Raw genomic sequence first — 16,724 nt, forward strand, 5'->3', positions numbered from 1 at the left:
CAAGGATGCTGGTCTGGTTGCCTTGGATTAGTCAACTGAACCTACTCTTTTATCCTAAGGGCCTACCCTTACCTAACACAAGACATACTTACAGGATATAAATGGGTAAAATTTCCAGCTCTCATAAAGTTCTTTTAAGGTGCTTCTTATAAGAAATGTATCAGTAAAGCAAATGTAAGGGAAAGTCCTGTGATACTTGAGGAACAGGGTCTCTCGACTTTTGTCAGCATCCTTGAAAGTGGCCAGCCAGATGGATTTCATGACACCCAGGCCACGCAACAGCAGTCTTTCTTGCTGGGAAAAGCCAACTTCTAAAAATCACTAGAGAATTGTTGATATAGGGTAATTCAGAACTAAATTGACCCAGCAGTGTGGGGTTTTTTTTCTTAAAAGGGAACAGTGCAGCAAAGATAGTTTGTTTTTATGCCTGACCTAAATCTTTCACTTCCCCTCACAGGATAGCAGCAGATGTTCAGTGCAGGGCTGGGGAGAGAATGGGGAGATGAAGGAAACAAACAAAATAAAATTGTTGTTTAAGATATTCTTTAAAATATCAGCCAGATACTCATTCTCTCATTCAAGGACTTTGGACTTTAATGCAAAAGAGTATCTTCATCTTCATTCATAAATTAATTATTTTGCCCCACCTACTCTATCTTTTCTTTAAAGGCACAAACAATTTTTTAAAAAACAGAGTCAACAATACACAAGTCATCTTTTAACAAATGGTGCTGGAACAATTAGGTATCCACAAGGAAAGGGTTAATTCAAACTTCACATCATACATAACTCAATGAATCACAGACCTTATAGTTTTTACTGACATATAAGAGAAAACTATACAATTTTTACAGGAAAACATAAGAGAAAATCTTTGTTATCTCAGAGTAGTTTAAGATGTCTTAGATAAAGTACAATTCATACTAGAAAAAGTTGATGAACTGTACTTCATCAAAATTTAGAAGTTTTGCACTTCAAAAGATACCAGCAAGAAAATTTTTTTTTAAAGTCATACATGGGGGGCTGGGGATGTGGCTCAAGCGTTAGCACGCTCGCCTGGCATGCGTGCGGCCCGGGTTCGATCCTCAGCACCACATACAAACAAAGATGTTGTGTCCGCCAAAAACTAAAAAAAAATAAATAAATAAAGCTATCATACATAATCTTTAAAAAAAAAAAAAGTCATACATGGGAGAAAATATTTGCAAAGCATTTTTCTGATAAGGAATTTATCTCCAGAATACATAAAGAATGCTTATAATTCAACGTAAGAAGACAACCCATTTTTTGAAATATGCAAAGTATTTGAAAAAATTTTTTTCACTAAAGAAGACACATAACCAGACATTACTGATGTGCACTTGTAGCCCCAGCTTTAGGAGGCTGAGGAAGATCACCTGAGCCCAGAAGTTTGAGGCCCACCTGATCCCATCTAAATTATATATATATATCCAACACACACATTAAAAAGATGTTTAACATTGGGGCTGAGGTTATGGCTCAGCAGTAGAGCACTCACCTAACTTGTGCAAAGCCCATGGTTCCATTCTCAGCACCCCCATAAAAATAAATAAATAAATAAATAATAAAGGGATTGTGTCCAATTACAACTAAAAAAATATGTTTAATAAAAAGATGCTTAGGGGCTGGGGTTATAGCTCAGTGGCAGAGAGATTGTCTAGCATGCGTGAGGCACTGGGTTCGATCCTCAGCACCACATAAAAATAAACAAATAAAATAAAGGCATTCTGTCCATCTACAACTACAAAACAATTTTTAAAAAAGAGATGCTTAATATAATTTGTCACTAGGGAAATGGAAATTGTAACTAAAATGAGATACCACAGCACACTATCATTTAAATTACTAGAATCCCAAAGGCAGGCAATAGTGATTGTTGACTAAAACATAGAGAAACCAGAACCCTCAAACATTATAGGTGAAAATGTAAAATGGTACTACTACTTTGGAAAAGAGATAGTTTTTTAAAAGTTAAACATAAATTAACAATAATACCCAGCAATTCTACTCTAGAGTATCTATTCAATAGAAGTAAAAATATACATCCACACAAAGACTTGAATGTGAATGTTCATAGAAGTATTGTTTATAATGTCCAAAACTTGGAAACAAATGCCCATCGACTGGTGAATGGATAAACATAGTGCAGTGTGTCCCTGTAGTGGAATATTATTCATCAATAAGAAGGACGGGGGGCTAGCATTGTGGCTCTGTGGTAGAGAGCTTGCCTGGCATGTGTGAGGCCCTTGGTTTGATTCTCAGCACTACATAAAAATAAATCAATTAAATAAAAGATCCATTGACATCTAAAAAATATTTTTAAAAAAGAAGGATTGAAGTACTATGGTATTACATGCATGCAGTTTTCTCGAAAAAAGATCTAATGAAAGAAGCCAGTCACAAAAATTTATAGATTATGTTTCTGTTTATATGAATTATCCAGAATTGGCAAATCTATAGAGACAGAAAGTAGATAGGTGAGTTGCCAAGGTCCTGGAGAAGGGATTGTGGCTGTAGGGGATGATGGAATTGTCTAAATTTGGATTGTGATGATGGCAGTAGAACTCTGTAAATTTACAAAGAAAAAAAAAAGCATTGAATTGTACAGTTTAGAAGTTTTATTTTGTGGCATATAAATTATACCTCCATAAAGCTACTAAAAAAGAATATAAAACATTAAAAGGCAAAGTTAACAAATTCTCATATCGAAAAATACTGGATTAAAAAAGGAATGAGGTTAAAACTGATTTTTCTGACAGGGTAAAAGCAAATTAATCATGGAGGCTATATAACTTAATATTCCCTTTAAAGAAAAGAGAGAGAGAGAGAGAGAGAGAGAGAGAGAGAGAGTGCAAAACTTCTTCCAAAAAAAAAAAATTCCTGGCTTTGATCTTTAACAAACAATAAGAAAAAAAATCCCAGGTAGTTCTATCAATTGAAGAGCCTCTGTAAATGTTGAGAGAATGTTGTTAGGTCTTAATTAGGGCCCAGAATTTTCTATTGCATCAGAGCAACATACTGTAGAATTGAGTTCAGAGTACAGTGACTTAATACCAGGAAAGAGCTCAGAGACACTAAAGAAATGAGTGTTTAGCATCGCTCTCTGGTTATATTTCTCAGTTGTCTTTTTTTCTCATCCTGAATTTAATGGTTTTTCTACAGAAAACCAAACAAAAGTTTGAGATTCCCGGTGAATTTGTATCTTCATACTTAATTGAGATCATCGTGTCAAAACTCCAGACATGGAGAACATTAAGGAAATGAGAGTCTGATTTATGCTCTTGCCTCGTAGTGTGGCCTTAAACATAGATTGGGCTGAGAACACCAGTAGGTGAATAAGAACTGTCCTCCAAAGAGCAGCTTTGAATCTGTACCCAAGACACTAACAAATGCAGTGAAGCCGCAAGCTTCTGCACTTAGAGCACATAGGAGGTACCTTGGCCTGAAAGGTATCTAGGTGAGAAGCTAGTCACCCTTTCCATCTGCCAATGACGACCTTAATATGACTGCCATTAACTTGGGGCAGAATTGAACTTCTGCGGCTCTAGTGGGTTGTGTTGGTTTGTGTTGGTTCCAAAATATAGACCACTACCACAGAATCCAATAGAGCTGTGCAGCTCCATCTAACAAAACACATCCCAAAAGTGGCATGCTTGATCCTGAGCCACTGCTCCTGACAGAAGACCATGTCATCAGCACAGAAAATAGTGAATACCTTCCTGAAGAGACATAACATCTGACTCATCTAAAAACTGACACAGACACCATGATTTAAAATTAAAGAACAGAGAAAGTCACCATTACCACTACTTAAAATTGAAATTAACCTCAAAGAGTCCACTGTTTCACAACAGAGATTGTGACAGAATCAGTGGAGAAAAATAAAAAGACCCAATGAGACCCTACCATGTTGCTTAAAATACATATCAGAAAAAAAAATTTTAAATATTCTTTCAACAGCAACTAAAACTATAATGCACTAATAAAAACATTTTTTAAAAATCTGACTAAAGGGCCTGGAGTTGTGGCTCAGTGATAGAGTGCTCGCCTAGCACATTTGGGGCCCTGGGTTCAAACCTCAGCACCACAAAAAATAAATAAAATAAAGGTACTGTGTCCAACTACAACTAAAAAATATTTTTTAAAAACTGACTAAAACTGGGCAAAGGATTTGAATAGACATTTCTCTAAAGAAAATGCACCAATGGTCAATGAGCACGGAAAAATGTTCAATAGCAGTAAACTTAGGAAAATGCAAGTGAAAAACACAATGGAATATCACTCCACACCCATTAGGAAGGCTAATGTCATAAAAATAGAAAATAACAAGTTTGGGTGTGGAGATGGAGAAATTGAAACCCTTGAGTATGGCTAGAAAGAATATGAAATGGTGGAGTCACCATGGAAAAACAGTATGATGGTTTCCTTGAAAATCAAAACTAGTTACCATATTATCTAGCAATTTCACTTCTGAATATATAGCCTAAAGAATTGAAAGCAGAGATTCAAACAGATATTTGTACATCCATTTTCATACGGCATTATTCACAATAGACTAAAATTGGGACGCATCCTTTGTATCCATCAACAGATGACTGGATAAACAAAATGTGGCATATACATACAGTGGGAATTTTATTCAGCCTTAAAAAGGAAGGTTGTTCTGAGACATGCCACAACATGCATGAACTCTGAGGACCTTACACTAAGTGAAATAATACAAATGCTGTATAATACCACTTATATAAAGTCCCTACTTTTTATCAAATTCCTACAACAAAAAAGTAGAATGGTGGTTGTCAGAAGTTGGGATAAGAAGGAATGGGGAGTTGTTTCAGGTTTACAAGATAAAAAGAGTTCTGGAGATTGCACAAAAACATGAATATACTTAGTATTACTTAACTATGCATTTAAATGTAGTTAAGATGGTAAATTTTATGTATATCTTATCATACTTAAAATTGTTTATTTTTAAAATTTCGGGGCCTGGAATGTAGCTCAGTGGTAAAGCACTTTCTTGGTGCATGAGAGACCCTGGGATCAATCTCAGAATTGCAGGGGGAAAAAAAAGAAGAAAAAAAGAAGAATTTTAAGCCATATCACAATTTAGAATTTTTTAATGTTCTTAATCAGTTTTTTCCACTAGGTGAATCATCCTGTCACCCCACAATCACAGTTGCCAAAGAGCAATTGTGAGCAAAAACTGCCTGATTTCTAACGGGATTTCAAACCAAGTGAGCCAGACCTATGGCTTTCTAAAAAGAAAGCTGATGTTGAGCTTCTCCTGGTAGCTCTTGCATACTATATTTGAATCCATCTTTCAGTGCCTCCACCATATCTTTCCCAGGCTTTAGCTTTGAGAGGTAAAAACAGATGCAATGACATCTACAGAATATATCAATATATCAGTCACTAATATGGCATTATGTAAAAATTGTGAATGTGTAACTGATGTGATTCTGCAACAGCTAAATATACTTTTTCAGATGTTCGTGAAACTTTCTCCAAAATAGATCATATTTTAGGCCCTAAAACAAGTCCTATAAAATACAAAAAAGTTCAAATACTTCCTTGAATATTATTAGATTATAATACAATGAAATTAGAAAGCAATAAGAAAAACTATAAAAACTATACAGACACATGTATATTGAATAATACACTTTTGCAGGGAAGTGTGTACCAGGTATTAATTGAGTGGCACTCAACCACAGAGTCACATCCCCAGCCCTATTTTGTATTTTATTTAGAGATAGGTACTTCACTTTTGCTGAGGCTGGCTTTGAATTCGCGATCCTCCTGCCTCTGCCTCCCAAGCTGCTGGGATTACAGGCGTCCACCACCACACCCAGCTGAATAATATACTTTTAATGTTTTAATGTTGAATGGTTGATCAAAGAAATGAGAGGAGAAATCTAAAAATTCTTAGAATCCAACAAGATAGAAATGCAACATGCCAGAATCTATGGGACACAGCAAAGGCAGTTCTAAGAAGAAAGTTTAAAGCTAGAAGTGCTAAAAAAAAAAAAAAAAAAAAATCAGAAAGATCCCAAATATCCTAATGCTGCATCTCAGTCTTAGAAAAACAAGAAAATTCTTCCCAAAGCTAATACAAGGAAAGAAATAATAAAGATGATCAGAGCTGAAATTAATGAATAGAGAACAATAGAACAATACAAAGGACCAATAAAATAAAGAGTGGGTTCTTTGAAAAGATGAACAAGATTGATAAACTCTTAGCCAAAAAGATATTGGCGAAAAAGATGTTGCAGCAAATCAAAACCACCCTAAGATACCATCTCATCCAGTAAGATTGGCAGCCATTATGAAGTCAAACAACAATAAGAGCTGGCGAGGATGTGGGGAAAAGGGTACACTTGTACATTGCTGGTGGGACTGCAAATTGGTGCGGCCAATATGGAAAGCAGTATGGAGATTCCTTGGAAAGTTGGGAATGGAACCCCCATTTGACCCAGCTATCGCCCTCCTCGGACTATTCCCTGAGGACCTTAAAAGAGCATACTATAGGGATACTGCCACATCAATGATCATAGCAGCACAATTCACAATAGCTAGACTGTGGAACCAACCTAGATGGATGGATAAAAAAAATGTGGCATTTATACACAATGGAGTATTATGCAGCACTAAAAAATGACAAAATCATGGAATTTGCAGGGAAATGGATGGCATTAGAGCAGATTATGCTAAGTGAAGCTAGCAATCCTTAAAAAACAAATGCCAAATGTCTTCTTTGATTTAAGGAGAGCAACTAAGAACTGAGCAGGGAGGAAGAGCATGAGGAAAAGATTAACATTAAACTGAGATGAGTGGTGGGAGGGAAAGGGAGAGAGAAGGGAAATAGCATGGAAACGGAAGGAAACCCTCAACGTTATACGAAATCACATATAAGAGGTTGTGAGGGGAAAGGAGGGGGGAAACAAGGGAGAGAACTGAACAACAACAGATGAGGTAGAGAGGGAAGATGGGAGGGGAGGAGAGGGGGGATAGTAGGGGATAGGAAAGGCAGCAGAATACAACAGTCACTAATATGGCATTATGTAAAAATTGTGAATGTGTAACTGATGTGATTCTGCAATTTGTATTTGGGGTAAAAATGGAAGTTCATAACTCACTTGAATCAAATGTATGAAAGATGATATGTCATGAGCTTTGTAATGTTTTGAATAACCAATAAAAAAAAGATGTTGCAGCAGATACCACTAAAATCCACAGCTTCATTAGGGGCAATTTTGCCAACTTATATTCTAATAAATTAGAAAATCTAGAAGAAATGGATAAAATTGATCCATGAAGATATAAAACCTAAACATATCAGTAACAAGCAATGAGACAGAATCACTAACAAAAAGCCTACCAATAAGGAAAAGCCCAGGAACAGATGGATTCATAGCTGAACTCTACCAGATCTTTAACAAACTAATGCCAATGCTCCCCAAATTATTCCTTTAAATAGAAGGGAAGAAAACAGTACCAGACTAATGCTATGAAGCCAGTATCAACCTAAACACAAAACCACATAAGGACATCTTTAGGGAAGAAAACTACAGACCAGTATATTTGATGAACATAGGTGAAGAATCCTCAATAAATTGTTAGCCAATGGAATTAAAAAACACATTAAAAAGATCATACACCATGATCAAGTTGGTTTCATTCCTGGGATTCAAGGATAGTTCAATATATGCAAATCAATAAATGTAATTATATTACATAATTACAACCAAGAGGCAGATTTTTTTCAATAGAAAAAAAAAGTCTCTGACAAAATTCAACAGTCCTTCATGATAAAAACACTGAAGAAACTAGGAATAAAAGGAACTTGCCTCAACATCATAAACACTACATATATCCAACTCAAAGCCAATATTGTATTCAATAGGGGAAAATCAAAAGCATTTCTCCTAAAATCAATACAAGGCAAGGATGTCCACTATCACAACTCATAGTCAATACAGTACATGAAGATTTAGCCACAGCAACTGGACAAAAGAAATAAAAAGGATACAAATAGAAAAGGATGAAGTGAAATTATCCTTGTTTGTACATTAAATGATCCTATATTTAGAAAACCCTAAGAGTTTCACCAGAACTTCTAATGTTGATTAAAAAAAAATTCTCAACATAATAGCAGCATACAAAACCACATACAAATATCAACAGTTTTTCTATACACCAATAATGACACTTCTGAGAAACTAGGAAACAATTCCATTCATAATAGTTTCTTAAAAATTAAAATACTTAAGGTGAAGTACCTCTACAAGAAAAAATTAAAAACACTGAAAAAAGAAATTGGAAAATTTTACCAAAAATTAAAAAAAAACTCCCAAGTTCATGGAGAGGCAGAGTTAATATTGCTAAAAGGTCCATATTACCAAAAGCAACCTACAGATCCCATGCAATTCCCACAAAAAATACCAATGGCATGCTTCTCAGAACTAGAAAAAGCAATCCTAAAATTTATATGCAAGAAAAAAAGACTTAGAATAGGCAAAGAAATCCTGAGCAAAAAGAGCAATGCTGGAAGCCTCACAACATCAAATTATACTACAAAGCCATAGTAACAAAGACAGATGAGTACTGGCATCAAAACACACACAGGAACCAATGGAAAAGAAGACACAGAGAAAAACCACATAGCTACAGTCATCTGACTCTTGATAAAGGTGCCAAAAACAGACAAAACAGATAAAAGAGCCTCTTTAACAAGTGGTGTTGGGAGAACTAGACATTCACATGTAGAAGAATGAAATCATGCCTTTGTCTCTCACCCTGAACAAAAGTCAACTCAATGGACCACCGACCTAAACTAAAAACTTGGCAACTACTAGAATGAACCACTTCAACATATAGAACATATAACTCAGGAAATCAGAGAAAGAATCAGAAAATGGGATGGCATCAAATTTTAAAAGTTTCTGCACAACAAAGGAAACAGCAGAGTGAAAAGACAACCTATAGAATGGGAGGACATCTTTGCCAGCTATGCTTCTAACAAAGGATTAATACCCAGAATATATGAAGAACTCAAAAAACTCAACACTAAAAAACAAAAGCCCAATCAATAAACGGACAATTGAATAAACAGACACTTCTCAAAAGAAGTACGAATAGCCAAAATTATATTTTTAGAATTCAACATCTTTAGCCATAAGGAAAAGGACAAAATTACACGTGAGATCCATCTTACTCTAGTTAGAATGGCAATCCTCAGGAAGACAAATAGCGGTCAGTGCTGGCAAGGATGAAGAGGGAAAACAACTGTTCCACACTGTAGGTGGGGATCTAAATTCGTAAAGCCACTGTGGAAATCAAATGAAGGCTCCTCTAAAAGGTAAAACCAGAACTACTATATAATCCAGCTATACCCCTCCTGGGCATTTATCCAAAAGTATTTAAGTCAGCATACTATAGAGTGATATATGCATACCCATGTTTAATAGCAGTGCAGTTCACAATAGCCAAGTTATGGAACCAGCCTAGGCGTTCACCAACAGATGAACAGATAAGAAATGTGATATATATATATATATATAGAGAGAGAGAGAGAGAGAGAGTTTTACTCAGCCATTAAAAAAACAAAATTATGCAATTTGCAGGAGAATGGAGTGAACTGGAGAACATCAAGCTAAATGAAATAAGTCAGACTTGCAAAGTCCAGGGTAACATGTTTTCTCTCATACATGCAATCTTAAGAGGAAAAAAAAGGAAATCCCCTAAAGGAGGATTTCATAAAAATAGAAGGGAGACCAGTACAGAAGAAGAAAGGGATCATGGGAAGGAGGAAGACAGAGAAGGGGAGATACTGAAGAATGAAATAAACCAGAATATGTTACATGTATGTAGGAATGTATCACAATTCTCACTATTATGTATCATTATAATGCACCGATTTTAGCAATATTCATAATGGAACTTTTAGTGTCCAGACAAAAAGACAAAGATATTTAAGGAAAGCAGCAATAATAGCCAATCAAAGGCAATATTCAGACACAATGGGAGGAAAAAAGGAACAATGAAACAGAAAACAGTTCTGCAGTTTGCAGGAGGAAGTGTGAGGGTGGAGATAAAAGGTGATGGGAGACAGAGAGGGCCACACAGAAGGCCAAGTGCTTCCCATACTGCCTCCACCTCAGGTTCCTCCACACATAGCACCCCTTCTCCCATTCCATGTGTCAGGAGGAAGTGAGAAAGAGAACGTCATGCCACTCCAATAGGTCCAGGGGCCTGAGAGGAGAAAGGCTTGCTAAGAAACCCTGCAACCAATGTCAGCTCTACTTCAGAGTAAATTAAAGACCGTCAGGCAAACGTCCTCCATTTATATCCATGCCCTTGCCTAAACCCACGTCTCCACACCAACAAGTCCTCTCTCCTGTTACAATGGCAATGGACTCTCTTTTTCCTCCCTGTCCAAGGTTAGTCCATGCTCCGGATCCCTGCTCCATTCTCAGGATCCTCCTTCCTCCACCTCCACCCATTTTCCTCCCCTCATCATGCACATATCCTCAGATATTGCCCATAACTTAACAAATACAAAAATAAAAACTCCTAAGTCCTATATCCCTTGGAAGACTCTCACTTCACATCTAGAATTTTCAAAATTTTAGTCCTCCATTTGTCTTGTTATCCTTATTGCTTCAACCAAGTGAAATCTTGCTGTACCTGATCTAAGAGTATCCATAATCCCCCTGTCATCCAATGTAGAGACACTTTAAAGTATCATGAGGTTGCTCTGCAACACCAAATCCTGTTGACCCAGCTGTTGTCCTTGAAACAATCCTTGTCCTTTGCTACCCTTGACTCTGTGTTCTTTCTTGGTTTTCCTTCTTCCTCAGACTCCAGTAGTCATTCTCAGGTCCTCTCATTGGGAGTCCACATCACCTCTTGATCTCTAGCCCCAAAGTAAAGCACCATGCTAATACTGAACAAACCTCTAAAAACATTGATGAATATATTTGGTTAGTCTAACACCGTGATTCTTAACCCTGGCTGCTCATTAAATTCATCAGGAACTACGACCCCTTCCAGTAGTAATTCTGATTTAATTGGTTTTGGGTGAAGCCCAGATACCAATATTTTCTAAAAGTTTCCCAGTTGAATTTGAGTGCTCACCAATAACCTTGTCACTTCATGCTAGGACTACAAGGACAGGAAATTTGCAAAAGGCAGAAGTATCATTTTAGAACTTAGCCTTTCAGTTAGATATTAAGGAGAGCTGTAGGATTCTGAGAGTACGTTTTTAAAGCCTCCTTAAAAGTTTACATTAGAAAGTTTAAAATTGTTTCATTTGCAGCCCTGACAAATTTTTAATCCCAAGAGACTGTTCCCACCCTCTCAGCCAGAAGCCTAAGAGATCAAGTCATAAATTTCTTTGTTGAATGAACAAGTGGCCCCATGGCTGTGAACACAAGAGGGCTCTTTCTCTCCCTTCTGAGTTAGCCAAGGTTCTTGGGAGTGTCTTTGCCCCACCCTCCCCTGGCTTCCAAGAATCAACAGGTCCTAACCCAGAGGCGCTGGCCTCTCCTCCCCCTTCTGCTTTGAGGGTGCAGAGTCTGTTAGGTGCCTGCCTGGTTGGAGAACTTCTGCCTGTTACTGTTGACAAGGGAGGCGCCTGTCACCGGATGGCGTGACCAAAGAGGCATATTTCACACAGAGGCAGTTTTATTTGTTTCATGTGTTTAATGATTTAACTGTGGTTGTGGTTTTGGGGGGTTGAGGGTGAAGAGGTAGGGAAGGAGTTGGTCAAAGGAGGGTTAGACAGGTAGGAACAAGACAACCATAAAAAGCTTGAGACTCAACCACACTGAGAAACGATTCCATTCACCAGCCCACTTTTTCCTCCCATGGTTTGCTATACCCCGCCAACCACCTACCCGCTCACTCTAGAGGAAGAGGAAGGAAGCTCACAAGGAGGGGCAACACTTCAAAATTGCATTTAAATTGTGACTTTAGTAGCAAGATTATTTAGTCTTAAATGTCCAAACAGTGCTGGCAGAAGATTCTGGAAATCTCTTGTTGCCAGGAGACAGAAAGTCTGGATATTTCCTCTCTACCATCTTCTGAGCAAAACTTCAAAGTTTCACCAGGAAAAAGAAAAATCCTTTAAAATTCATTTTATGAAAACTCAGGCCTTTATCTGAAACACAGAGCAGCAAAACATATGGTGTCCTATATTGAAAAATGGCTTACGAACCAAATTTATGCTATTGGTGGCAAAAACCAGATTCTCCCTATTTTACATATTGGAAGAGTGGGCTAAAGAGAAGGAAAAGGGGCAACGAGGGAACAGAGGAACCCATTTGCCAAGGGCAGAAAACTGAGAGTGATTATTGCACAACACACGGCCCCCGTCCTGGTGTTTGTCACAAAGGTTGCTGTGCTTGTGACTTCGGCCTCAGTATTTGTATCACTTCTGTACTATGAGAAAAGGGTAAAAGTTATTTCCAGTAACAGAGTGGAACTATGAGTAGGGGGTGACCACTGTGGGAAGCAGTTGTTACAGGGCTTCCCAAAAAACAGTGAGATCCCTCACTACATGCACTCAGAAGCAGAGTACCTGCTGCTGAGTTGTAGAGAATAAAGTCAGAGGTGCCAGATTATTATTAGGGTTTTTGTTTGTTTGTTTGTTTTTGGTTTTGGGGTTTTTTGTTGTTGTTGTTGTTGTTGGTTTTTTTTTTTTTTTTTTTTTGGTACCAGGGATTGAACCCAAGAGCACTTAATCATTGAGCCACATCTCCAACCTTTTTTTTTTTTTTTTTTTTTTTGAGACAAGGTCTCACTAAGTTGCTTAGGGCCTCACTAAGTTGCTGAGGCTGTTGCTGAGTCTGGCTTTGAACTCATGGTCCTCCTGCCTCAGCCTCTCAAGCTGCTGGAATGACAGGCATGTGCCACCAAGCCCAGCTAGGCGCTGGGTCTTCAGGATGTCTTTCATATGAGACACAAATGATCACAGCAACACATTTTATTAAAACTATCTTTCAACCTCTAAGTGATCAACAAATCTACTACATCTAAGTCTTGCTTCTTCATTCCTATACAACCTTTTAAAATAAAATAAGTTTGTTGGCAAATTTGAAGGATCTATTAAATATTCTGCACAGGGGTAAGTTTTCTGAAGAAGAGAAAATTTATTGTGTTAGAGAATTAAATTATTAAATTATAGAGTCATCTAATAAAGAAGAAAAAAATGGAAAAATCAGAAACCTCCCAAAATTCCTGGAAATCTTCCATTCTCCTGGATAATGACCACAGAACCTTATTCTCTGTAAAGAACCAGACTGCTCCAATATTCTGCCTGAGTTATCCCTTAGCTGACTCATATTTGCTCAAGGGTTGGGAGGGCAAAACTCGAGTGAGGAGTGAGGTATTTGTTGGGTTTCAGCCACACTTACAAACTTAGCTGAGCTCACGCTCCTTGTGGGTTTTGCAGCTGGTTGCCTCTCCTGGGTGATTAATGCAGCTCCACAGAAACGTTCTGTTCTCTCCTCCTACGACTACCCAGGGCAAGTACTGCTGGTTCTTGGCCAGAGGTGAGAGGAAAGATCAGTGTAAAGAAGATGTATTTCTTTTTTCTTTTTTTTTTTTTTTTTATTTTTAGTTGTAGTTGGACACAATATTTTTATTTATTTATTTTTATTTGGTGCTGAGAATTGAACCCAGGGCCTTGAATGTGCTAAGTGAGCGTTCTACTGCTGAGCCACAACCCCAGCCCCAAGAAGATGTATTTCTGATAAAAGATGATGAAGACCTGATGCCTTACTCAAAGTAGAATCCCTGAAGTAAGAACTCTGAGACCTGGGCTGCCCCCGAACGCAAGTGCCCTTGTCAGATCAGTGTTCTTGCTGGGGAAAAAGGAACTTGAAATCTTGGCTTTCCCAGGCTTGTTGTGGACCACAATCCAGGCTCCACACAGCCTTCAGGACTTTCTAAGTGACACCCTAATCCTGGGTCTTCCTTGACTGAGTTATTTCTGGGAATCTCTCTCTCCCATATCCTAACTCCTTTGAACAACAAACAAGAGCCTTCGATATCCATAGTTTGCGCCTCTCTCCCTCTCTCTTTCTCTCTCCCTCCCTCTCCCCCGGTCCAGTCTCATTTCCCACCATTCCAGGTCTCAATCTCTTACAAAAGAGTCAACACAAAGTTCTGTTTCATATCTGTACCTTCTATGCATGATTTTCCCTCTTTCTAATGTTGGAATGACTACCCAATGAACCCAGTACTATCAAAGATGTAGCTGATCCCGGGTCTTTCCTAAGATCAAGACGAGGCCAAGTCCCCAGGGGCATTATGAAATGAAGCCTCAAGGAACAAGCAAGTTCATGTTCATTTTGATGTCGCCCTGGGCTCCTCCAGATCCCTCTTTCTGGAAAATGAACAAAGCAACACTTCTTTCCAAGCCATCATGGTTAACCCAATTCTGACTAGTGGAAAGAGAACCGAGGGAGACATGAGGGGGTATTTTTCCTTAATGTTCCTGAGGACAGTAAAGACTGCCTTCTTCTCAGCAGGTTCTAGGTAACCAAGATCCACACCCCAGGGAAGACACTTGCAGTTAGACATGGATTTGTTAGAGTCCTATCCTAATATTGTCCCCTTCTTCTTAGTCTTTCTCCCCACTTCTCTTCATCTCACCTTCACCATTTCCACCAAGTTTAGTGTTTCCTGGTCACTGGATATGGATTAAAGATTTAGCAGAAAATAATCAAGCTAATTCAAACATTCATTTCTTCAAATCTTTTCATTAAAAAGTCACATTTAGAATTTGGATACACTGGAGAAAATGCAAGTCTTTATGTGGCAGACTTTTCTAATATGTTTTCTTTGAGGTAATACAAAAGATAGTTTATATTTAAAATTTTATCACTAATTATTTGATAATTCTTCATCTTTGTAGACTGTGTATTTTATATTTGAACATGATAGCATTACATTGGCTCCCTGCATCAGTCCAAAAATCTAGTCACATATTCTGTCAATTCTTTCCCTAAATCTTTCAGAACTGACTTATTCTCCCTTTACCCCTCTGCCTCTATGCTAATTCAGGCCTTCCTCAATCCTCTCCTGAATTTTTATATTAATATCCTAGAGAGCCTACATGCTGTTTTCCTTTGTTCCTCCTTTAAGCTATTTGCTTTTTGACTCCATGCAAAACCTACCCTCCACTACTCCAGTCCTTTCTAAATTATAGCTCAATCCTGTTACCTCTGTGATTTCATTACCTTGGGGGTTCCCTTGCATCTACACAAAGTCCAAACTCCTTTCCACAGTACACAAGGCTCTCCAAAATCTGTCCCTTATCTATCTCTAATACTCTTTCTTACCTTCTAGAGCTCAAATTTTTGCAGTTTACTAAAGACTTAATGCTTTCTTATATGTTTATGCCTTTACATAACTTTTCTTCTCTATTCATCTTTTGAGAAGCAGATCTATGGTCTCTTATTCTATGGAACTAACCCTCACCACCCTAAGGCAGAATTGATGGCTCTCTCCTCTTATCAAAACTTACCCTTGTATTTACTTTCTATAATAGCACTTACTGAACTGTTTTGCAATAATTTTAATATGTCACTGGCTCCCTGGTAAACTAAAAACTTCACAAAAACACAAATATATCCTTATATGTTCTTTGCTTACATAGTATATCAGTTAATTTATAAACCATTGTTAAATGGAGTAAATGAATAAGAGGGAAAGAAAGTTGATATAGGTCTGTTATTTTTATTACCACTTAAAAGGAGAATATACTGGGTATTAAGACTCTTGCCCAGGTTCACCTAGGCTAGTAAGTAGCAGAAGTAAACCTCAAGCCCATATCTTGTCATTTCAAATCCAGGGGTCTTTCCTTCCAACTATTTCCTCCAGCTAGATAAACACAGCAGTAGCATATCTTAAATCTACGTGAACTCTGAATTATTCATTTCTCATCTCTGAAACAAGGATAATAATATAATGTATAAGATTTAAAGTTCAAAATTTTGTGATCTATGATCTATAAACAAGATGGATTGGTTACCTAATGCTTCATGACACCACTCCACAGTTTAGTGTCTTAAAACAAAAAAAAAAAGTCACCTGTGCTCAAAAATGTATAATTTTGGAAGCCAGTTTGGAACAGCTCATCTCTGCTCCATGGTGCATTAAATAGGAGATGGAAAATCCACTTTTAAAATGGCTCACATGCATGGGCAGCACTTGGTCCACAGCCAGGACTGCAGACCAAGTGTCTTGATTTCTCTTTACATGGTCCTTTTCACAGGTTACTTGAGCTTCCTCACTCCATGGTAGATGGCCTCATGTGCATCAAGAAAAAGAGGCAGAAACATCACATAGCATCACTTTGGCATCCAAATTGAAGCATAATGAATATATAACCTGCCCTTTAGGGAGAATTTTCAAAGTCGTATTACAATTAGACAAGAAAGTGATGAAATCAGAAAAAGAAAAAAAACTTGAATATATCATGTAAACACCAATGAGCATTATCTTAAAAATATCCTTGGAAAGCTATACCCATTACTCAAAATACCTTTGTAAGTCCCTTTGAAATTGTCTTCAGGATTAGTACTAAAAACAATCTCAAATGCATGATGTACAAGTCATTGCTAAATTGTAATCCTATGAAACCAAGGAACATAACCAAACACTTAGAATCTAGTAGCAATACTACAAGATTGAAG

At 37.5% G+C, this 16,724-nt stretch overlaps 1 pseudogene; it reads left to right on the top strand.

Annotated features, from left to right (window-relative positions):
• The window catches only part of LOC143407867 (actin-binding protein WASF1-like), a 71,139-nt pseudogene extending 59,464 nt beyond the window's left edge, over positions 1-11,675 (top strand).
• The last annotated feature ends 5,049 nt before the right edge of the window (positions 11,676-16,724 follow it).

Source organism: Callospermophilus lateralis, chromosome 10, assembly GCF_048772815.1.
Source record: "Callospermophilus lateralis isolate mCalLat2 chromosome 10, mCalLat2.hap1, whole genome shotgun sequence".
Lineage (NCBI taxonomy): Eukaryota > Metazoa > Chordata > Mammalia > Rodentia > Sciuridae > Callospermophilus > Callospermophilus lateralis.